This window comes from Chinchilla lanigera, unplaced genomic scaffold (assembly GCF_000276665.1).
Source record: "Chinchilla lanigera isolate Chin_1 unplaced genomic scaffold, ChiLan1.0 scaffold00074, whole genome shotgun sequence".
Lineage (NCBI taxonomy): Eukaryota > Metazoa > Chordata > Mammalia > Rodentia > Chinchillidae > Chinchilla > Chinchilla lanigera.
In genome coordinates, this window is record NW_004955475.1 from 6,430,386 (window position 1) to 6,455,153 (window position 24,768).

The window sequence follows — 24,768 nt, forward strand, 5'->3', positions numbered from 1 at the left end:
AAAAAAAAAAAACATTTGCCTGGCTTTTTATTATTTTGATGTTATTGAAGGTGAGCTTGCTTTCTTCATTTTATTTTTGGATAGCTCATTGCAAGTATATAGGAACACTACTGATTTTTGTATATGAATGTTTTATCCTGCAACTTTGATGAAGTTGCTCTTAAAGGTAAACAGATTTTAATCAATTTTTATAATTTTCTCAGTAAAATCACTTCAGTTCTGATTAGGAATTAGGAATTATTTTACTTTTTAATCTGTATACCATTTATTTAATTATGCATTTCACCTTAATTACTAGCAACATTTATACTAATTGTATGAAATAAGTTTCACTGTGATATTTCCATACAGGAATGCACTGTGCATTGATCATGTCCATTCACTCTTCCACTTTTACCACCTTGCCTACCTTCTGGTACCATTTCCAATTTCTTAGTAGTAACTTCTCTACATTCAGGTTGACTTCTTAATGCTTAAAATTTTTTATGTTCAGATCAATTTTGCATGCTTGTGTCTGGTAATCTGGGCATCTGATTTGAAGGTAACAATATGCAATGGAATTACCATGGTGAATTCCTACCATCTTGTCTAGTGAAACTCTCTATTATCTGTAATGTTTTATCTAATAATTATTTTCTTATTCTCTTTAATGTTTTGAACAATCTTCCATTCTTACTTCTGGTAAACTAAGCAACGTAGTTGAAGATAGCGATATGTAATATAACAGCCACTATTAATTCATATGATTTTGTCATGAAATCCTGTATCACTTTAAATGTTCTTTGGTTTGTTTTTGTTTGTGATACTGGTATGCTGCTATTGTTCTATTTTTGTTTGTTGGTGTCTCGTTTACTACTCTCTTGAAAATAACAAAAAGTGGACATATGATATGATACTTGTCTTTTTGTTCCTGGAATATTTTTAAATTAAGATGAATCCTCATATTTTTATCATAGTAACTATACTAATTTATATTCCAACCAACCATGTGTACAGTTTCTGCATTCTTCCATAACTTCTCCTTATGTTGCTGATTTCTTATACTATGCAGGGTCTTTTGTTCTTTTACATGACTTACAGCATTACTCTCTTCTATTTCCATGAAGAATGTATTTGGCATGTTGACGGAGGTTGAATTGAATTTGAAAATTGCGTTGGATAGTATGATAATTATAAGAATAATAATTGTCCCAATGCAAGAACATGGGCGATCATTCCATTTTCTGTGCCTTATTTCATTATTCAAAATTTTATGATTTTTCTGTGTAGTTATTTTCCCTTCCTTACTTAAGTATAATCCATGGAATTTTATTTTTGTGGCTTTTGTGAATGAGATAACTTTCCTGATTTCTTTGTCAAAGATTTCATTATCAGCATACAGAAGAGTTACTGATTTTATTTTAGTGTAGATGTAGACATTTACTTTACTTTTTATAAACTTTTCTTTCTTAATCTTTACTTTTTATTACCATGCATAATGATCAGATTCACCATGGAGAATTTTTAACCTGTACATGATATATCTGAGATTTTTTTCCCATTCCCCTCCTCTTTTCTCAACTTTTCTTCCACTACTTATTTACAAAATATATTTCTCATTTTTTCCTTACATTCTCTCATTTCTTTATCACTTTTCATTTCATTCCCTACCCTTATACCCGCTTATTCATTCCCCATCCAATTTGAACAAGTTCTTCCTACTTTCCAATGTCTCTCCTCCACTTGGCCCTTCTTACATTTTGGGATTCTCATATAAGAGAAAACATGTGATTATTAACTTATGTGTCTGATTTATTGCACGTGAGAGTACGGTCTCATGATGCATTTGAACAAACAAAAAATGTCTCAAATTTGTCCTTCATTAAGGCAGAATAATACTCTATTTTATATAAATTCCACATTTTCTTTATTCATTCATCTGTTTATGGGGATATTGTTGTTTCCAGGATTTACCATTTTCTGTGCCTTATTTCATTATTCAAAATTTTATGATTTTTCTGTGTAGTTATTTTCCCTTCCTTACTTAAGTATAATCCATGGAATTTTATTTTTGTGGCTTTTGTGAATGAGATAACTTTCCTGATTTTGCTGCTACAAACATAGCTATGCATATATCATTTTGATATGATCAGTTTTACCTCTTTAAGAAAGACACCTAGAGAGAGAATGGCTGGGTCAAATAGAACCTGTAGTTTTATTTTCCTAAGGAATCTCCATACTGATTGCCAATTTTTTTGTAGCAATTTACACTCCCCGCAACAATGGAAAATTGTTGCTTTAATCCCATAGCCTTACCAGCATTTGTCATTGGATGATAACTTGATGATACTCTTTATTTCTGGAGTGAGATGGAATCTGCATTGTTGCAATTTGCATTTTGTAAATGACCAGTAATGTTGAACACTGTTTCATATAGTTCCATCCTCTTTGTACTCTTTCATCTGAAAAGTGTTTTTTCATTCATTTTTTGCTTGAGTCTTTATATTTGTGGAGTTCAACTTTTCCAGTATTTTTCATATTCTAGAAATCAATCCTCTGTCTGAGGAATAGCTGGCAGAATTTTTCCTATTCTTTGGGTTGCCTTTTCACTATACTGATGATTTCTTTAATTTGTAAAAGCTTTTTCAATGTAATATAATCCCATGTGTTCATTATTTGTAGTTTTTCCTGTGAAATTGGAGTTTTGTACACAAAGTTTTGTCTATACTTATGTGTTCAAGACATTTAACTATTTGATTTTCAGAAGATGATGTGTTTCTGTTTTAATATGTATATCTTTGATTTATTTTAATTTAGTGTGTGGTGAGAGATGAGTCTAGGTTCAATTGATGTCATATGGAAAGCCAGGTTTTCCATGCATCAGGTTTCTTTTGTTTGTTTTGTTTTGTTCTGTTTTGTCTTTTTGAGACAGGGTCTCTCTATTCAGTTCAGGTTGAACTTCCGCTCACTTTGTAGCCCAGGCTGGCCTCGAACTCACAGTGATCCTCCTGCCTCAGTCTCTTGAGTGCTGGGATTACAGGCGTGCGCCACCACGCCCGGCTCCGAGCATCAGTTTTTAAAGAAGCTATCTTTCTTACAGTGAAGGCCTTTTGACTCTTTTTCCAAAGATAAAGTACCTGAGTGTGTTTGGATTTATTTCTCCACTTTCTATTTTGTTGCACTGATCCATAAGTGTACTTTTTGTTTGTTTTGCCAATACTATGCTATTTTTATCACTGTAGCTTTGTTGTATAACATTAAATTAGGGATTGTGATGTTTCTTGCTTTGCTCTTCTTTCCAAGAATTGCTTTTGCTATTCTAGGTCTCTTCTATGTCCATGTGAATTTTAAGATTGTTTTCTCTAGTTCTATTAGGAATGCTATTGGTATTTTGATTTGCATTGCATTAAATTTATATAACAGTTTGAAAATCTGTCTATTTGCACTATATGTGATCTGCCTAACTAAGAATGTGGAATTTCTTTCCATTTTCTGATATCCTCTTCAATCTCATTTTTCAGAATATATTATACTAACAAACTACATTAGTTTCCAATGTAGAGTTCTTTTAATTCCTTGATTACACTGATTCTTAGGTTTTTCATTTTTCTTGATGCCGTATAGGGCATTGTTTCTCGAATTTATTTCATGGTAAGTTTGATATTCATGTACAGGAATGCTACTGAGTTTTGAGTGTTGACTTTATATTTTGTTATGCTACCAAATTTGATATGAATTTTAAGAGTGTTTTGGTGGAGCTTTTGTAGTCTTCTATGTAGAACATCGTGTCATTCAAAATTAATAACAGTTTAACTTATTCTTTTCTTACCCATATTCCTTTTATTTCTTTCTTTTGTTTAATTCCTCTGGCTAATATTTCCAGAACAATATTGTTTAATAGTGTTGATAGTAGGCATATTAGTCTTGGTGCTGATTTTAGAGTAAAGCTTTCAGTTTTTATTTATTTATTTATTTATTTATTTTTTGGTTTTTTTCTCCGGTACCAGGAACCGAACTCACGACCTTGCGCTTGCCAGGTAGGCGCTTTTGCCGCTGAGCTAAATCCCCAGCCCCCTTTTTTATTTATTTAGTATAATGTTTGCTGTTGTTTGTCATAGATGGCTTTTAACAGATTGAGATAAAGCCCTTCTGTTCCTATTTTCTTTAAAGTATATATCATGAACGTGTTTTGAACTTTGTCAAGGCTTTTTCTGTATCTCTTAAGATGGTCATGTAGTTTTAGTCCTTGGTTCTGCTAATATAGTGTATTACATTTATTAATTTGCTTATGTTGAAACAATTCTGCATCCCTGAGAAGAGTCTTACTTGGTTGTGCTGTATAAATTTATTGACGATTTGCTGCATTGTTTTTATCAGTATATTACTGAGAATCTTTGCATCTATATTCCTTAGAGATATAGGCCTGTAGTTTTCTTCATTGGTTGGGTCCTCTTCTGGTTTTGGTATCATGATAATGCTTGCTTCCCAGAAAATCTTTGAGAGTATTGCTTCTGTTTTGATTTCATTAGAGAATTTGAGGAGAAATGGCATTAAATCGTTTCTAAAGTTCTTGTAGAATGGACAGTGAATCCATCAGGAGATGGGTTTTCATTTCTTGATACTCGGATTATTTATAATTTCTATATGTTCTTGATTTAGGTTTGGTAATTCATATATTTCTGGGATTCTATCCATTTTTTCCAAATATGCAATTGTATTAGAGTTCCATTTGTCAAAGTAGGTATCAGTTATCTGGCTTTCTTCAAGATTCACTGTGATTTCACCCTTTCCATTCATAATTACATATATTTGGCTCTTTTCCTTCGTATGCCGTGTTTGTCCAGGGGATTGTCTATTTTATTTAAATGTCCAAAGAATCAACTCTGTGATTCATTCTTTTTATTTTTCAGTCTTAACTGCATTAATTTCGACTCTGACTTTATAATTTCCTTCTTTGTACTATCTTTGGGTTTAATTGTTTTTTTCTAGCATCTTGAGCATCAACATTAGATTATTAATTTTACCCTGCTCTGATTTTCTGATATACCTCACTGTTGTAAACCTCCCTCATAGAACAGTTTTCATGGCATCCTATATATTCCAGTGTGTCATATTAAAGCTATTGTTTAATTGTAGAAACTGTGTCCTTCTTTGATTTTATCTGTGACCCATTTGTTATTTTAAGAGAGAGTTATTTGATTTCCATGTGTTTGTGAAGTTTTTGTGGTTTCTTTAGCCATTCATTTCCAATTTTATTGCACTATGATCAGATAATATACATGTGATAATTTCAATTGTATTTGTGCATGCCAGATTTTTCATGTCCATTAGTGTTTGCTTTGTGTAGTTGAGTGTGCCTGTACCGGATGAAAATATATTTAGGATTGTTATCTCTTTCTCTTAGGTTGCTCCTTAACAAGTATATAGTGATCTTCTTTGTCTCTTCTGATCAGTTTGGTTTAAATTGCAATCTAATTCAATTCTTTCACTTTGTCCTCAATTAGAATATCTACGCCTATTTTTTTCTGAGCTCCTGTTGCATGGATTATTTTTTGCCAACGTTTGACTTTCAGTCTATAAATTTCATTTTGAGTTAAATGTGTTTCTTATATGCAACATATTGTTGAAGCATGTGTTTTGATCAATTTTGCCAATAAGTTTCTCGTCATTAGTGAATTGAAAGCATTCACATTGATGGTCATAACAGATAAGTACTGAAATGTTATTGTCATTCTAATGCTTTCTTGTGTTTCGTTCCCTTTCTTTCTATTCTGTTTAATTCCTCACCTTACTTAGTGGATTCTTTCTTTTAGGATTATTGGAATTTTTATTTTTTTGAATTTCTAGTCAATCCTTTAGAACTTTTTGGAGTGCAGGTTTTGTGGTCATGTGTGGACAAAATTCAATTATTTTTCATTTACTTAAGCTGGCTTTGTGGACTAGCATGTGGCCTAATTTGGAAAAAGTACCGTGTACGGATGAAAAGAATATATACTCTAAGTTAGAGAGGTGGGATAGTCTGAATATATTTTTTAAGTCCATACGTTCAAGGGTGTGGTTCAGTTCTGAGTTTTCCTTACTGGCTTTTTGTTTTGTTAATCTGTCTCTGTAAAAGTGGTATGTTAAAATCCCTTACTATGATTGTGCTAAAGTATATTTGACCTTTTAATTTCAGCAGTTATAGATTTATGAAGACAGGCACTCTAGTATTTAGTGAAAATATGTTTATTGACATTATCTGTTCTTGTTGGATTGTTCCTTGAAGTAGTAGGCAATGACCTTCTTCATCTCTTCTTATCATTTCAGCTTGAACTTTACCATGATTGATATTAAAGTTACTACCACTTTTTGTTTTGTGTGGTCATGGTGTATTAAATATTCTTTTCTATCCTTTAATTTTTAAACTGTGAATCTTTTGGAATTAGATTAGTTTCTTGAATGCAATACATTGTTGGAGCCTCGTTTTCAATCAAGTCTGTATCTTTTGATTGTATAATCGACCCTGTTAACATTGAGATATATTATTGAAATATGTTGATTATTTACTGTCATTACCTTCTTTATCTGCTCTTATACCATTTGATTTACTTTACCTGATATTTTTGTTATTATTGTTTATATCCACTGACCTCACTAGTTTCTTTTGTGTTTTTATATATGTCTACTCTTGTGTTTTCCTTTAGTATATCTTTTAGTCTTTTTTCCATAAGTGCTGATTTAGTACTCATATACCTTGTGAGCTGGTCTTTCTTATGGAATAACTTATTTCTCCATATCTTTTGAAGGATAACTTTGCTGAATTAGTTAATCTGGGTTGGAAGATTTTTGCCCTTCTACCTTGAAATGCTTCACTTCAAGCTCTTCTGGCCTTCAGAGTTTGTGCTGAGAAGTCTATTGTGATTCTAATTGGTTTGCCTTCACATGTAAATTTTGTTTTCTCTGGCTGCCTTTAAAATTCTGTTTTTCAGGTTTTTTGTTTCCTGGGGTTTTTTTTTTTGCTGGATATCTGTGATCTTAAGGAGAATATGTCTTCCTGAATTCCTTTTATCAAAATTGTTTGGTGGACTATAACCATTGCTTGCTTACACTTTCAAATATTTTCCTGTTGGAAAATTTTGTTTGTGAAGTCTGCATAGCATGATGGACATGACTGTGGTTTCTCTCCCACTCAAACATTAACACGACCATCACTTCCATAAACATGGAACAAATTAAGTTTGCAAACAAAGGTACCACTGTATATCTGCTTTGAATTCATCAAGACTGTTATTCATCAGTTTTGTTACTTCTACTGCTACCATTTGAGAAACTTCAGCTTTGTGACTTTTAGTTTCTTCCCGCTGAATGTCCGATGGATTAACTTTTTAGGTACTGAGAGTTTTAAGGTACATTTTGCTTCCATATTTTCTCATTTTCTATTTTTTATTTATTTGATTTTGTTTTTGAGGCTTAAAAATTGCTTATGGTGGATAGCATTATTACAACTATCAAGAACTCAAAGTAATGAATACTTTTCAGAGATACCTTCTAGTCAAGACTAGTTTATGCCTTTTGAGTCTGTCCCAGAATGCTACTACCTCTGTTTGTTAGGGATAAAAGGTTGTAGCATATTTGGACAAGCACAAAGTTCTTTGATACTGAACTATGATATTGTTTATAACCCTCAGACAATCTAGGTTTTGGCATACAAGACAGACCAATTGATCACAACTAATATGTCACCTGAATAAAGTAGTACAACCAGCAATAACAATAGCATCAATCAATATCTAGATAATGATAAACTAAAATACTATCATATTGACACTTTTAACCATAGGTACAAGATCTATAGTTATAGAACAAAGTTTAAGACAAATCAAATAATGATAAATGCTAAATATCCATTAGATAGAGCAATTTCACCTCCTTTCACCACAGAGCAATATTCAAGTACAGCAAGATATACTGTAGGTGTCTACATACAGATTTATGTTGTTCAATGTATGAGCATGGAAGAATGTAGAAAAAATAAATAGATTATAAAAAATTAAGAAATGGAAGATATGAAGAATGTGGTGAAATTGATGGTGAATTGAAGAATGTGGTGAAATTCCTTATTCTTATAAGGAATAAAAGGAAATTAGTAGAGTTAGATAATAGTTAACAGAGAAACAGAAATAGGTAAAGGACAAAAAGTAAGGAATGGACATTAAAGAGGTGAAAAATAAGAAAAATGTACTAAAAGAAAACTTGGAAGAGAGAAAGTAAGAAAAAAGGGAGAGAGAAAAATGGAAGACCTATTGAAAAAGATAAAATGAAGTAATATTTAAAAGGGGGAGGTAATATTAGCAAGTGAAATTTAAAATCTAATTTAAAATTTATCAGCAAAGAAAAGCCCATATCCTGAAGAATTTATTACTGAATTTTACAAAATTTTAGGAAAGATCTAATTCCATTACTCATTAAACTCTTTATTAAAATTGAAAGGCAAGCCATTCTCCCAAAGTCATTCCTGGAAACAAGTAACACCCTGATACCAAAACCAGAGAAGGACCTAACCAAAAAACAGAACTACATGCCAATCTCTCTAACAAATATAAATGCAAAATCCTCAGTATGATACTAGCAAAGAGAATGCAGCAAATCATCAAGAAGATAATATACCATGACCAAGTGGAATTCATCCCAGAAAAGGAAAGATGGTTTGACATAAGAAAATCAATAAACATAATACACCATATTAACAGAACCATATGATCATCTCAATAAATCCAGAAAAAAATTGAAAAACTGAAATAGCCATTCATGGTAAAAACCCTACAGAAAATTGGACTAGATGGTCTATATCTCAATATGATGAAAGACATCTATGACAAACCAACAGCCAAATCACAAAGTAGTGTTAAAAACTGAAAGCTTTCATCCTAAAATTAGGAACGAGACAAAATTGTCCACTATCAGCATTACTATTAAATATTCTTTTGGAAATATTAGCCAAAGCAATTAGACAAGAGAAAAAAATTAAATGAATTAAGATAGCAAAGAAAGATGATAAAATATCATTATTTGCAGATGCTATGATCTTCTACACAGAGGACCCAAAAAATCCACCAAAAGACCTTTAGATTTAATAACCAGATTTATAGGCATAGCTGGATACAAAGACGACATGCAAACATCAATATTATACCTGTACACATGTAACAAACGTGCAGAGAAATTAGGGAAATCACTCCTTTTGCCACAGCATACAAAAGAAAGCAAGAAAGAAAGACTTGAGAATCAATCTAAAATGTGATGTAAAATATCTCTACATTGGTACTGGCAAAAAAAAATAGACATGAGGGCTGGAGATATAGTTCAGCAGCACAAGTCCCTGCCTGGTAAGTGCAAAGTACTGAGTTTGATTCCCGGTAAGAAAAAATAAAATAGAATAAAATAAAATAAATGAAATGAAATAAAATAAAATAATAGACATAAGGACCAATAGAACAGATTAAAAGATGCAGACACAACTACCAACACACTCAGCCACCTTATCTTTGACAAAGGGGCCAACATGTTCACTGGAAGGAAGATAGCCTCTTTAACAAATGGTGATGGAAAAACCGGCTCTCTAAGTGCCAAAGACTAAAGGTAGACCAATATCTATCACCATGCACTAAGCTAAAGTCAAAATGGATCAAATACTTAAATATTAAAGCAGAAACACTAAATCTACTGGAAGAGAAAGAATGTCAAAATCTTCAAGACATAGTAGGCACAGTCTTCATGAATAAAACCCAAACTGCATGGGAAACGCTTCAAAGAACAACAGTAATGTCATCCTATTAAAAAGCTTTTGTACTTCAAAATAAATCACCAATAGAATGAAAAGACAAGCCACAGAGTGGGAAAACATTTTAGCTAACTTACACTCAGACAAAGGAGTTATATCTAGAACATATAAAGAATTGAAGAAACTCAGACCCCCCAAATTCAAAGACCCAGTCCAAAAATGGGCAGCTGAGATAAACACACACTTCTCAGATGAAGAAATACAAATGGCAAATACATACATGAAAAAATGTTCAACGTCATTGGTCATTCAAGATATGCAAATTAAAACAACTCTGAGATTTCATCTCACCCCAGTAAGAATGGCTACCATCAAGAAATCAACCAACAACAAATGCTGGGAGGGATGTGGGGCAAAAAGAACACTTTTCCACTGTTGGTAGCAATGTAAACCGGTGCCACCACGTTGGAAGTAAGTCTGGAGATTCCCCAAAATGCTAGGATTAAGTTTGATTGGTAGTGGAAGCGGAGAGCAGACCCCAAAGAGCCCTGAGCAGTCCCACCGCAGCCTCTGGCCTAGTCACCATTACACCCTGCGAGGAGCCGCAGCTGCTGCAGCCGGCCCTAGTCACCATCACCGAAACCATGAGCAGCGAGGCCGAGACCTAGCAGCAGCTTACCGCCCCCAACCTCGCCCTTAGCGCTGCTGACATCACACCCGGCACCAGGGGCAGCGGGGAAGGGAGCTGAAGCAGCAGCAGTGGGCCGCCTCACGTTGGCGCTGCCGCCTCACATTGGCGGCGAATGCAGGCGGGGACAAGAAGGTCATCACAGAAGGTTTTGGGAACAGTAAAATGGTTCAATGTAAGAAATGGGTATGATTTCATCAGTAGGAATGACACCAAGGAAAATGTATTTGTACACCAGACTGCCTTAAAAAAGAATAACCCGAGGAAATACCTTCTCAGTGTAGAAGATGGAGAGACTGTGAAGTTGATCTTGTTGAAGGAGAAAAGGGTGCGGAGGCAGCAAATGTCATAGGCCCTGGTGCAGTTTCAGTTCAAGGCAGTAAATTCGCAGCAGACCGTAACCATTATAGACGCTATCCAAGTCGTAGGGGTCCTCCATGCAATTACCAGCAGAATTACCAGAATAGTGAGAGTAGGAAAAACAATGTGGGATTGGAGAGCGCTCCCAAAGGCCTGGCCCAACAACACCGGCCCTACCGCAGGAGAAGGTTCCCACCTTACTACATGTGGAAACACTATGGGCGTCGACCACAGTATTCCAACCCTCCTGTGCAAGAAGTGATGGAGGGTGCTGACAACCAAAGTGCAGGAGAACAACGTAGACAGGCGAGACAGAATATTTATCGAGGTTACAGAACACGATTCCGCAGGGGCTCTCCTCGCCAAAGACAGCCTAGATGGGATGGAAATGAAGCTGATAAGGAAAATCAAGGAGATGAGACCCAAGGTCAGCAGTCATCTCAATGTCCGTACTGTCGCAAATTCAATTACTGACACAGACGCCCAGAAAATCCAAAACCACAAGATGTCAAAGAGACAAAAGTAGTGGATCCACCAGCTGACAATTTGTGTGGAAGTTACTCAATTCAAGGCAACCCCTCTATAATTTCCTGGTTTTGGCAGGTTTTAAAGCTGGGGTATCAAACCAGAAAAGGGTTGGGTCCTTGGCATCTGAAGTTCCTGTTGTGGATTTCTACTGGTTAGGGACCAGTGCTGGTCACCGGGTGTACATTCCATTGTCCATGAGATACCAGACAGAGGCTCATGTCACCTTAGGGTGCCCAGAGGAGACACACATGTGTCCAAGAGTAATCTAGAGAGATTCCAGCATGCCCAGTAAAGGCACAGAGCACTAACTGGTTTCTTACAGGTATCTGAAACACAAGGTAGACATCTAGCCATTGCTGCCAACTGGGCAAATGACTGCCTAATGCACTGAGTAGGAACGCTGCCAGGTCTCTGGTGATGTTCAGGGTAGAGACTCTATTGAACCGAGTGTTTGTGATTCTTAATGTGTGCCCATGGGGTGTATGTTCATCAGAGATTCACTTGTAATTGGAGTGCCTCATGGAAATCCAGGCTGCCCTGGATAGGCAATAGGAATTAGACATCGTCTCTGGCTAGTTTACAAGTTGTGGGGGTCCATGGGAGCTGGAAGTGTACTCAAGTGATCCCAGGGTGCTGGGTATGCACTCAAATCAGATTAATTATTATCACTGTGTGCAGATGACTATTCTAGTTGGCATGGGACAAACTTGAAGCACTCAGTAGTGACTCAGGCATGCCATGGGTCCTATGGTGATGGCCCCAGAAAAAGGCAGCATTCTCTTATTTATTCTCTGAGATCAGCTGAGTGGGGAGGATCACGTTGCTACCTACTCAGTATTTGGAGAGAGAGTGATGATATGAAGAGATGCATGTATCCCTAGTGGATCCTGTGAGTCTAGACTTGGCCAGACTGCTTGGATCCCTCCAGCGATGTAAGAAGTATTCAAAATGTCTATTCCCAGTGTGTGTGAAAGCCAAGATGTAGTGGACTGTCCCTCACATTCCATGTCCCCTCTTTTTAACTTCTATGCGTATTTTTAATGTATATGTATCTTCTTTCAAACTGATTCTTTCTTTGTATCAGGCTGCATTTCCCTCCCCAGCTTAAATTACCTGTATTTCTACTGATATTCTCAGAAACTCTCTGCCATGATTCCTTCACTTCTCAACACTGGTGGATCCCTTCTATGTTGATTTGGTATCTCCCTACTTTACCAAATCTATTAATAACATCCAATTGTCCTTTGATTGAGTCTTTATATATGTAGAATCATATCATCTACAAATAGGGATAATTTGACTTTCTCATTTCTTATTTGTATGCTTTTTACTTCTTTCTGTTGCCTAATTTCTCTGGATAGATTTTCTAATAATGTGTTAAATTTGAGTGTTGAGAATGGACACCCTTATCTTGTGGCTCAACCTAGTACACAGGGTTTCAATGGGGTTCTTTTCTGTTTACTAGGCTGTTGTGATTATTTATGTTGAGAATGTGCTCCAAAGCCCTCATGTACTCACATGCAGGATTTGAAAGAGGATTGGACCATGAGAGAGATATAACTGACTTGCTATTAGGACATGGGACTGATTGAGAGAGGAAGGTCACTAGAGGCACGATTTGTAAGGGCATATATCCCTCATCAACTCCCCTCTTCTCTTTTTGCTTCTTGGCTGCAATTACGTGAGCCTGTTTCCTCCACAGAGAGCCTTCCACCATACCAATTCTGGGTATGAGCCTGACAAACAAGGACCAGAACTTCTCAAACATTATCCATAGTAAATCTCTCTCTCTTTAAGTTAGTATTCAGTGTTTGTCCCAACAACAAGAAAAGTGACTAAGATTTTGGAAAAACGAGTTGAATTGTTGCTATGATTATCTGACCACGTGGCTTAAAATAGTTTGGAACTGGTTTGCCGGAGAAGTTTGGAACATTTGGAGGATGTTAGATAGAGAAGTCCTAGAATGACATAAGGTGAGTTTCATCAGAGATTCTGGTTGGAGCTCAGAAAAGCAGTGCTGTGGTAAATTTCAGGATCAGAAGATTTCAATTGAGAAGAAAAACTTCACTGGCAGTCAAACTTGAGGAGACGTGTGTTATGTTTTTGCAGAAAATTGTCATTTTGCTCACAACCTGAGCTTTTGTGAAAGACTGAGATTAGGTCAGTGGAGTAATTAAACTGTTAGGGGAAATTTCAGAGGTGTCCAATGTTTAAGCTGTGACAAGTATACTGTTAACAACTTTTAGCAGCTCTGTGTAGAACCGCTAAATCAGCTCAAGAATCAAGAGGAAATGGCACAGCTGAGGTTTTTTGATTTTATACTATTTCTTTGGAAACTGTTTTTCACATATATTTTATAACTGGCTCTTTACCCGGAATTCAGAGGCTAACACATTTCTTTCTTCCTTGTAACCTTTCTTCCTTTCACTCTTCTATCCTTCCCTTTTTACTTCTCACTTCCATGTCATCATTTTTCTCTTTTTGATTTCTTTTTTTATTGGTACTTTTGGTGTATATAAACTTTAAACTCATCTTGGACTGGGGGTACACTGACATAACACAGCTTGTTTATTTTTTAATCCCATTCCTCTTTTCACCTACATTTCCCCTTCTGCATGTAAGTCCTCTTTCCCCATTCTCATTATTATTACTGCTATGTTTGTACTGAGCTCGTGTTTATGACACAAAATGTTTACATTCATTGATGTAATTAGGATCTTCTACATATCATATCTAATTTCTTCTTACTTCCCTTTCCTCTCCCACTCTCTCCTTGAGTACCTTGACTGCTTCCCATTTACAAGAGTACTATAAGCTTTTACTCCTTCTATTCATCCTTTATCTTGTTCTTTCTTCTTTGCCTTTTTCAAATGAAAGATACTGTATGGTAGTTAAGCTTGTGTGGCTAATTTACTTCACTCAGCATTATATTTATGAGATGCATCCATTTTCTACAAATATTTCAAATATATTTTTCTTTATATCTGAGCAGTATTCACATTTTCTTTATCCATTCATCTGTTGATGGGCATACAGGTTGCTTCTAGCATTTAGCTTTTATGAATTCTGCTTCTGTAAATATTGATATACATGTATCACTGTAATATGATATCGTTACTCTTTAGGAGTATCCCTAGAAGTGGAATAGCTGGGTGAAATGGAATTGCTAATTTTAGTTCTTTCATAAATCTCCATATGTATTGTACCTTTTCGATTTTGTTTACTCTTTCAGGTTCTTACACTAGGGAGACAAGACAATGTTTACACATGTGAGATTGATTTATTTCATTTATGAGTATAGTCTCTAGTTACATCCACTTACCTATGAAAGCATTGAGTTTATCTTTGTGATAGCTGTATAAAAACACATCTTTTTTATCTATTCCTCAGCTGATGAACATGAAAAGCAAAGAAACTGTCTAAATAGAAAGAATGACTGGGATGAGGGAAAGAGATAAGAAAGAAAAACGGGAAAATATTTATTTATGTATACACAAGATAGCTAAGATAATTGTACTACTAATTTCTATTGCTTTATTAAAAGGAACAGTTAATGTTTAATTGTTTGATCAGTATTACATGCCTATATTTGTTTATCTGAGTAATGAATTTAAAGATAACAATATGTAGTACCAAAACCACTGTTAATTTCTTAGCCCCTTGTCTGAAATTCTGTATTGTTTTTACTGTTTTTATGTTGTTTTGTTTGTATCCGTGTGTTTGTTAATATGTTTTGGCTCTTTCACCTTTATAATAAAAATCTCTGTATTGATTTCCATAATGATTGTACTGGTTTACATTCCCATCAACAAGAAGTAGGGTTTCTCTTTTACTACAGCCATTCCAACATTTGTTATTATGTATTTGATTTTTTGATGATTGCCATTGTTCTGGTATAGGAAGAAATTTTATTATTGTTTTAATTTGCATTTTTCTAACGGTCCGAGATTTTGAACAATTTTTCACATGTTTATTGGCCATTTGTAATTATTCTTCTGAGAACTGCCTATTCAGTTCACCTGCTCATTTTCATTGCATCTTTTATTTTGGGTGTTCTACTAATTTTGAGTATTTTATGTATTCCAGATGTTAGTCTTTTGTCTGAGGAGCAGCTGACAAAATTTTTTCCCAGTCTGTAGAATGTCTCTTTACTGTACTAATTGACTTTTTGGTATGTAGAAGCTTTTTAATTTGACTTAATCTTGTTTGTTTATTCTTATTGTTATTTCTTGTGCAAATAGAATTCTGTATAGAAACTCTTTGCCTGTGCCTATGACTTCAAGTGTTTTACCTGTTATGAATTCTAGTAGATTGAATGTTTCTGCTTCACTGTTTAGAAACTTGTTACACTCTGATTTTGATTTCCTGCATGGCCAGCCATGTGGATCTAGCTTCAGTCTTCTGCAAATATTTACTTCTCCCAGCACCTTTCATTGAATAGGCTACTTTTCCTCCAACTTATATTTTTGGCCACTTGGTTAAAGATGAAATAGCTGAATGTGTCCGCAGATAATTTTGTATTCCCTCTTCAATTCCATGGATCCACATGTCTGTTTTTGTGCCAGTACCATGCAGTCCTTGTCACTGTTGCATTGTGGTATAGCTGGAAGTTAGGTATTGTGATGTGTCCTACTGTGTACGTATTGCTTATAATTGGTTTGCTAATCTGGGTCTCTTTTTGTTACAAGTGATTTAGGGAATTGTTTTCTCTAGTTCAGTGAAAAAATAATGGTGGAATTTTGATTGCAATTACATGAATCTGTTCAACAAATTTGGAAGTATGGCCATTTTGACAATATAGAATGTGCCTGTCCAGGAAGACAGGACATTCTTCAAATTTCTGATGTCTTCAGTCTTTTTCAGAGATTTCATGTCCCCATCAATTCTTTCAGTTCCTTGGTTAGGTTAATTTCTAGGTATTAACCTTTTCTTGTTGCTACTGTGAATAACATTGTTTTCATAATTTCTTTTTCATTTAGTTCTTTTGTGATATGAACAAATGTTGAGTCTGGTGTATTGATCTTGTCTCCTGCTCTGCTGCTAAATTTGGTTTTTAATTTTGAGGATGTTTTTGTTGAAATTCTTTGGGTCTTCTGTTTAGAGTATCATGTGATCTATAAGTAAATCTAATTTAGGTTCTCTCTCTCTCTCTCTTTATATATATATATATATATATATATATATATATATGATAATGCACATCATTTATTTCTTTCTCTTGCTTGATTTATGTAGCATGTGTTTCCAGTTTTATGTTGAATAGAAGTTTTGATGGTGGACATCTTTGTTTTGTTCCTGATATTGGAGAAAATGTTTTCAGTTTTTCTCCATTTAATATGATGTTGGCCATTGGGTTTTCACATGCAACTTTCATAAATTTCAGGTATGGTCCTTCTATACCTATTTTCTTCAGGGTTCTTATCAAAAAGGGAGTTAGATTTGTCAAACCCCATTTCTGTGTTTATTGTTATGATCATGTCTTTTTCCTTGATTCTGTCTAAATAGTTTATTCACAATATTAATATGGTATGTTGGAACATCATTGAAACTCTAGAATGAAACATATTCAGTCATGACTTAGGATTGCTTTGATGATGTGTTGCATTCGATTTGCTAATATTTTGTAAATGGTGTTTGTGTCTATGTTAATTTTGGAGATTGGCTTGTAGTCTTTTAATTTAGTTAAATATTTGTCTGCTTTTTTGAACAGAGTGGTCCTGACATACATGAATTAATTTGGAAGCATTCCATCATTTTCAATTTCATTGAAAACTTTGAGGAGTGTTGTTGATATAAGCACCTTAAACATTTTGTAGAATTCAGCGGTGAATCTGTCAGCTCCTAGAAGTTTTTTCATTGCTGCTTTTTATGATTTTCTCAATTGCATTGCTTGTTATTGAGTTGGTCATCATTTTTATGTCTTCTTAGGTTAACTTTAGTAATTTGTATTAGTCTAGGAATTTATTTATTTCCTTAAAATTTTTCAATATGTTGGAATACAATTTGTGTAATAGTTAACAACTACCTTCTGGATTTGGTTTTTTTTTTTTTGTACCAGGAATCAAACTCAGAACCTTGCACTTGCCAGGCAGGTGCTGTGCCACTGAGTTATATCCCCAGCCTAACTTCTGGATTTTGATAGTGTTTATTGTGATTTTGTGTTTTTAGTTTATAATTGCTTTGATGTGAGCTTTTTCTCTTTCTCTTGGTAAGTTTTGATGGGGAGATCTATTTTGTTTATTCTTTCAAATAACCACATTTTTGTTCATTGAATGTATTTTTTTTTTAAGTCTCAATGCCATTGATTTCTGTTTTAAACTTTAGGATTTCTCTCCCACTTTCAATTTATGCTTGTATTGTTGTTCTTCAAGTATTTTAACATTCTACATTAGGTTATTCACTTGCACTGGCTCAATTTTTCTAATATCAGGATTGATTGCAATGAACTTTCCTCTGAGAACTGCTTTTGTTGTGTCACATAGTGTCTTAGTTACTTTTCTTGTTGCCAAGACCAAACATATGACACACAAAGTTAAAGGAGAAATGGTTTGTTTGGCTCAGTTTGTAGTTTTTTCATTCCATAGTTGACTGGCTTCAAGGCAGGGTGGCATACAAGATGGGCATTGCACAAGATAAATAGTCCACAGCATGCAGGCAGCTGAGAACACATTACAACTCTTTCTATCCCTTATATTTTATGCAGGCTACCTCCCTAGGGCCTGTGTAGCACTCAAATCCTTCATCCTAGCAAGTACTATACCAAACAAATTGGTGAATTGATTTTGTAATCACACACTTGATTGCAGCACCACACACTTTAGATTAAGCCACCTGTGAAAAGATCCGTACCCCATGACTGCATGAGGATTTGGGGGAACATCTAGAAACAAGTTATAACATTCCACTCCTGGTTCCCTAAAGAATTGTGTATATTCCTTTATGCAAAAATCAGTTAGTCCATCTCTAAGAGTTACCAAAGTCCTATCAGTGTTGTCATTGCTGAAACGTCCAAGTCCATATTCTTCTCTGAGATTTAATGCAAACTTTAGGTGCAAGGCCCTGTAGAAAGTTAAACACTTCCAACATTCAGTGCCACAAGATAGGCGTTTCCATTCCAAAAGGTGCAAATAGTGGGTTACAAAGGAATGGAACCAAAGAAGGCCAAAATCCAGTGAAGCAGACATCAAGCCCTGTAGTTCCATGTCCAGAATTGGAGCTAATCTGTGGCAAGATGGGAACCCCTGAGGGCCTGGATAGCTCTGCCTCTGTGGCACTACCTGTAGTTTTAGCTCTGATAGGTTCCCTCTTGGCCCGACTCCACATCTTTCTTGCAGCTTTCCTCAGATGATCCATATCCCTGGCTTCTATAAACTTCTAGGGTCTCCAGGGCACCTTCTGCTTCACACTTACTGCTTCACAGAGTGCCCTCTCAGGGGCATGTTGCCTAACCTCACAGGTCCTCTTCTGGAATCTGGGTGGAATCCTTCCTGACCCAACTTATATTCTTTATTCACCTCAAATCAGCACCATGTGGATGATTCTAAGGTCTGCTTCTAGCTGGAACAGTAGCTAGGCTTCCTTTTCTCTTGAATGTAGGGGCCCGGTACCTATGATTCAAATCCCAAGAACAACTTCCCTAGAGCAATGACATTTTAGACATGGTACTCTGGGGCTTTCTACTGAAAGCAAAATATTTCACCTTTGCAACTGTGAGGCTGCAAAGGCTGGAGTCCTACTGTATCTTGTGATGTATTCAGGCTATCTTTTCTGTTGTCTTCTGAAATATTTGGCTTTTTTGTTAGTTTTTCAGTGATCAGTTTTTGCTATGTTCCATCTTTGCAGGCCACAACTTTACTGGAACTTCTTTTCTGGCCAAACTTACAACATTTTGAATCATTCCAATGGAGTCTTTGCTCTTGATTCTCAACATAAATCTGGCTAAAAGCCCTCAGTGTTTAAGAGGGGGATATAAGCTGGAGAGGCATAGTAAATGCAAATGTGTTCCAGGAACATGGGCCTATGCAGCACTAGGCCAGCTCCTCAGTCTTTTAGCTTTACTATCAAATTGGCTGCCTTGGGGTGGGCATAGTTGATGTAGCAGCACCAATTCTCTTTTTCAGTTGTCTATTTGTTTGATTTAATCTACATAAATAATTCTTATTAATTTGCTCTTTCAGTATGAAAGACTCTCCAGCCTTCAGAATACATACCTTCTTTTCAGTTAATCCTGTCTTACATTCTCCTATGTGACTTCTCTAATTAGTGATGTTGAATCTCCCCATAGCTGAGTAATTTCGAAAGTTTTCAGCTTCACCAAAAGGGAAACTCCTTCAGATTTTGATCCTCTAAAACTTGGCCTAGGAAATCTTGTTTTCTGGAAGGATTAGCATTTAAAACATGCCAAGTACTTTATTTCAGGACAATAGGAAATATGCTTGGAATGCATCCAGGGAATCAGAAAGACACCATCCTAGCAGACTCAATGGTCCAATATGGAAAGACTTTGCTTTGAGAAGAGATCCCCATAGAAGTCAGCTCATTCAGGGGCAAGTGGGAGGAAGTTTCCTGGAGCTCAGTCATTTAAGCACACAGAGGTTTTCGTAGGCATGATCAATTAGGGCTTGGTTACACCTGGAGCTGGTTGCAGAACTTGGAATCATCTCCTTCTGTTGTCTTTACAGGTATGCAGAATACAAGAATTGTGGGCTAGGGGTGACATCCTTCATGATTTCAGAAGAGCTGGGAGATCAGGCAGTGTGGCCCAGGTGGGATATTGTGAAACATTAAGTGTAAATCTGAAAGTACAGTGGAAACTACAGGATATTGAAGAATTCAGGAATGTATATCACTGGCTGAGGAAAGCAGCTGAGGGTGAATATATGTCTTTAAGTCAGCAATGTTGTAATGTTTGGCCAACCAAGCCATTCAGAGTTAGTATCTTTGCCCTAGTTGCTGAATACCAAGCTATAGAATTTAAAGTTTGTCCTGCTTTGTTTCAGTCTTACTTTACTTACATTGGTTTCTATCACCTTATTCTTCCCCTTTAGAATGAGATTCTTTACCCTGTGCCATTTGATATTAACAGTGTTTAGTTTTCTTTTAATTTTTACAGGTCCTCATGGCTAAAAGTTTGCGTTGAATCTTTGGATTTGGACATTTCAGTAAAACTGGTACTGTTAATAGTTTGGCGACTCAGAGATAGCCTAAATGTATTTTATGTACAGATATGCAAATGAGTCTTCTGGGGTTCATGGGTAAAATGTTATGGCTTAAATCAAGAAAGTCTTTCAGAAGCCTCATGCCCTCATACGCAGGGCTTTTGCAAAAAAGACTGAACCCTTAAGGTGATATGGGGATTTGTTGTTAAAATGTGGAGCTGGTTGAAAGTGGTGGACCAATGGGGCCATGAACTGTAAGGCATATTGTGTTCCCTTCCTGAATTCCTTGCTCTCTACTTCATGGCTACCATAATATGAGTAGCTTTCCTTTATGCACTCCCTTCCAAACATAGACTGAAACTTGTGAAACTGTAGGCCAAAATAAACTTCTTGTTTAAGTTGTGGATATCAGGTATTGTGTCTCAGTGATGACAGCAGTGGCTAAGACATCTTTGTAATGTAATATTTGACTTTATCATGTTGAGTTCTTTGCTCTGAGATAGAAAGATATAAACTTTCATTACATAACTTCTTCAAGGTTTTCCTCCTGAATTGATGATGAATTTTCCCAAATGCTTGTTCTGCATCTAATGAAACATTATATGCTCTTTAACCTACATTTGATTTTTGCAGTGTATTATACTTATTGATTTACTTATGTTGATCCTTTTGATGCGTACTGCAATTTGAATTGTGTTTGGTTGAGGATTTTGCATTTATCATCATCAGGTATGTCAGTCTATAATTTTTGTTCTTCCTGTGTACTTGTCAAGTGTTGCTAACAGGGTTATAATGTGAAAGAATAATGTATAGGATGGGTGTGAAAGATTTCCTTACCTTTGAATTCAAAAAAGTAGCTTGAGATGCAAACGTATTAGATTATATCTTAAAATTTAGAAAAAATCAGCAATGAATTTCTTAATTCCAAGATTTTTCTGTATTTGGAGAATTTTTATCACTAATTTCTTTACTTACTATTGGCATATATGGTTATTTTAATATCTTCTTAGCTCAATTTTTGCATGTCATATGTTTTACAAAGTTTTGCCCACTCTGTAGATATTCCACTTTGTAATCATAGAAGTTTTCAAAATAACCTTTTTGATATTTCAAATTTCTGTGAAACCAATAGTTATGGGTCCTTTTTCACCTCATCTTTTTTCATTTTTTCATCCTTAGTTGGTTAGTCTAAGTAAAAGTTTGTCAATTTTATAACAACTATTGTGGATTTCCTCTCACCTTGTTTTGAAATTCTGTATAATTTTTATGTTGTTTTGTTTATGCCTATGTTTTTGTTATTTGTTTTTGAAATTTTCTCTTTAAAATTAAAGAAAAAATATATATTTTTATACAATGATAACTGGGATAAGTGCATTGCTGATAACTATTGGTTTATTGAAAGGAACAGTTAACACTTAAATTGCTTTTTCTTCTTTTCCCTTGACCAATTTTCCATGCTTATATCTGGTAATCGAAACAACTAATTTAAAGACAACAATATGCAATATAACAACCATTGCTGAATTACTACTGTCTTGTTTGATGAAAATCTGTATCATTTCAAATTTTTTCTTTCTTGTTATTGTCTTTAATTGCTTCCTCAATCTGCCATTTTTCCATCTGGGAATCTGAGCAGCTTTGTTGAAGATAACAATATGTAATGTAACAACCATTGTTAATTCCTATTTTCTTGTTTTAAAATTCTGTATTTTTTTTGTATTGTTTTGTTTTTTGTCTTCATTTCTATTATTTTGTTATTGTTTTTTCTCCTTCAAAAGAAAAAAGAACTTCTTTGTTTTATTGATAATTTATATTGCACTCTAAATCTCTATTTCATAATTATTGTTTTCATTATTTTCTTCCTTCTGTGGAATTTCTCTTACTTTTCTATAACCCGTGGTGATTGACAAGAGAGGGCAAGGCTAGTGAGAAAAGTTTGAGACCTGCCCCTGCCTCCCTCCACTGGTGGCACTCCTGACCTGGAGATCTGCAGGAACATCAGTAACACAGTAGGACCCTGGCTAAAACACACATAATAGACAGTTGGAGCTAGAGGCATGGAAATATCCCATGCAACAGTAGCAATATGAATAAACAGGTGATCTCTAAACTTTCATTTTGTTTTGTCCTACTTGTTCTCTTCCTTTCTTTTGTCAACTATCTCGCTTGACTTTATGATATTTTCATGTGAATAATCATTGTCTCTTCTCTGTCTGGTTCACTTCAAAACACCTAGGCCTTCTCTTCCAATCTTCCATTCTGCATCCTACAATTACCCCAAATCTGGATAATCATTCTATGCCCTTAAGGTGGAAAACACAGAAAAAATGGACTGATTCCTAGACGCAGTTCAATTTCCAAAACTAAACCAAGAAGATATAAAAACTCTAAATAACCAAATATCAGCCAATGAAATTGAAAATGTAGTTGAAATTTTACCAACAAGGAAAATCCCAGGCCCTGACTGATTCACTACAGAATTCTATAAGAAATTTAGAGTAGAACTATGCCACAAGTGCTAACACTCCTTAAGGAACTTGAAAAGGAAGCAATACTTGTAAAATCATTCCTCTGGGCAAGTATTACCCGGATTCTAAAACCAGAAAAGAGTGCAAATAAAAAAGAAAAGTGCAGCCCACTCTCCCTAATGAATACAGATGTAAAAGTATCAATAAGATACTGGTAAAGAGAATGCAGTAAATCATCAAGATTATACACCAAGACTAAATAGGATTTATCCCACAGATCTAGGGATGGTTCAACGTACTATGAAAAAGAAGACAAAAGAAAATATCAGAAAATGGATAGATATCCCTTGCTCTTGGATAGAAAGAAATAACCTAATGAAAATGACCATACTCCCAAAACTACTAAAGAGGCTTAAAGCAATCCTAAGTAAAATACCATTACCATATCTCAGGGATCTAGAGAAAATATTCCTAAAATTCATTTGCAAGCAGGAGAGACCTAGAATAGCAAAAACAATTGTGGGCATCAAGGACAAGTCATGGGTCAACCCAATCCCATACATGAAATTATACTACAAAGCCACTGTGATAAAATCAGCATGGTGTTGGCCAAAAGCATGTGTGAGAACCAGTGGAACAGAATAGAAGATGCAGACCCAATCCCAAACACACCTAGCCACCTTATCTTTGGCAAAGGAGCCAAACAAGTTCACTGCAAGAAAGATAGTCTCTTTAATAAATGGTGCTGGAAAAATTGGTTTTCCAAATGTTGAAGACTAAAACTAGACCCGTGTGGATCACCATGCATTAAATTAAAGTCAAGCTTCATCAAAATTCTAAACATTTTCCTCATTCAGAAGATTTTTGATGTTGTAATAATAACCTGAAAGAACATAGAATGAATCCCCTGTAGCTATTATATAAGGTGTTTCATGTAAGGTACACAGAAGATATCCAAAATTTTTACTCGGATAAAGAGATGAAATGACAAGCCAAGTTTAAATAGGTGTGTGAGTGTGTGTATGTGTATATATACATATATGTGTGTGTGTGTGTGTGTGTGTGTATGTATGCACACACAACACACAGTATATAAAACAGTTTGCATGGCTGGGACATTTGCTTTTGTAACTGTACACAGTATTTTAAATACAAATTATAACTGGTTTCTGTGAAAGAAAGACCTAACTATTAAAATAGAAATACTACATTTACTACAAGAGAAAATAGGTAGAAATCTCAAACACAGAGATTATCCTAAGACTTCATGAAAAAAACCCAGACTGCATGGGAAATTTTACAAAGAATCAACAAGTAGGATCTCACCTTATTAAAAATATGTTGTTCAACAAAAGAAACCACCAACAGAGTTAAAAGGTAACCCATATAGTGGCATAACTTTATAGCCAGGTATACCTCAAACTAAGGACTTATATCTGGAACATATAAAAAGTTGGAACATATCAGACACCCTAAATTCAAAGACCTAATCAAAAAAAAGGACATCTGAAATAAATACACACTTCCCATATGAAGAAAGACCAATTGCAAATAAATATATCAAAAAATGTTCAACATCATTGGTCATTTGAGAAACACAAATTAAAGCAACACTGAGATGCCATCTCACCATAGAAAGAATAACTATCATCAAAAAATTAACCAGTACCTAATGCTAGAGGGGCTATGTGGAAAAAGGTAGCCTTCTGCACTGTTGGTGGGAAGGTAGACTGATGCAACCACCATAGAAATCAGTGTGCTGATTCCTCACAAAACTAGGATTAGAGGTCACATTCAACCCAGTTATTCCTCTTCTGGGTATCTTCT

General features: G+C 35.2%; 1 pseudogene; it reads left to right on the top strand.

The window, feature by feature from the left end:
• The first annotated feature begins 10,341 nt into the window (after positions 1-10,341).
• On the top strand, positions 10,342-11,471 carry LOC102026104 (annotated as a pseudogene).
• The last annotated feature ends 13,297 nt before the right edge of the window (positions 11,472-24,768 follow it).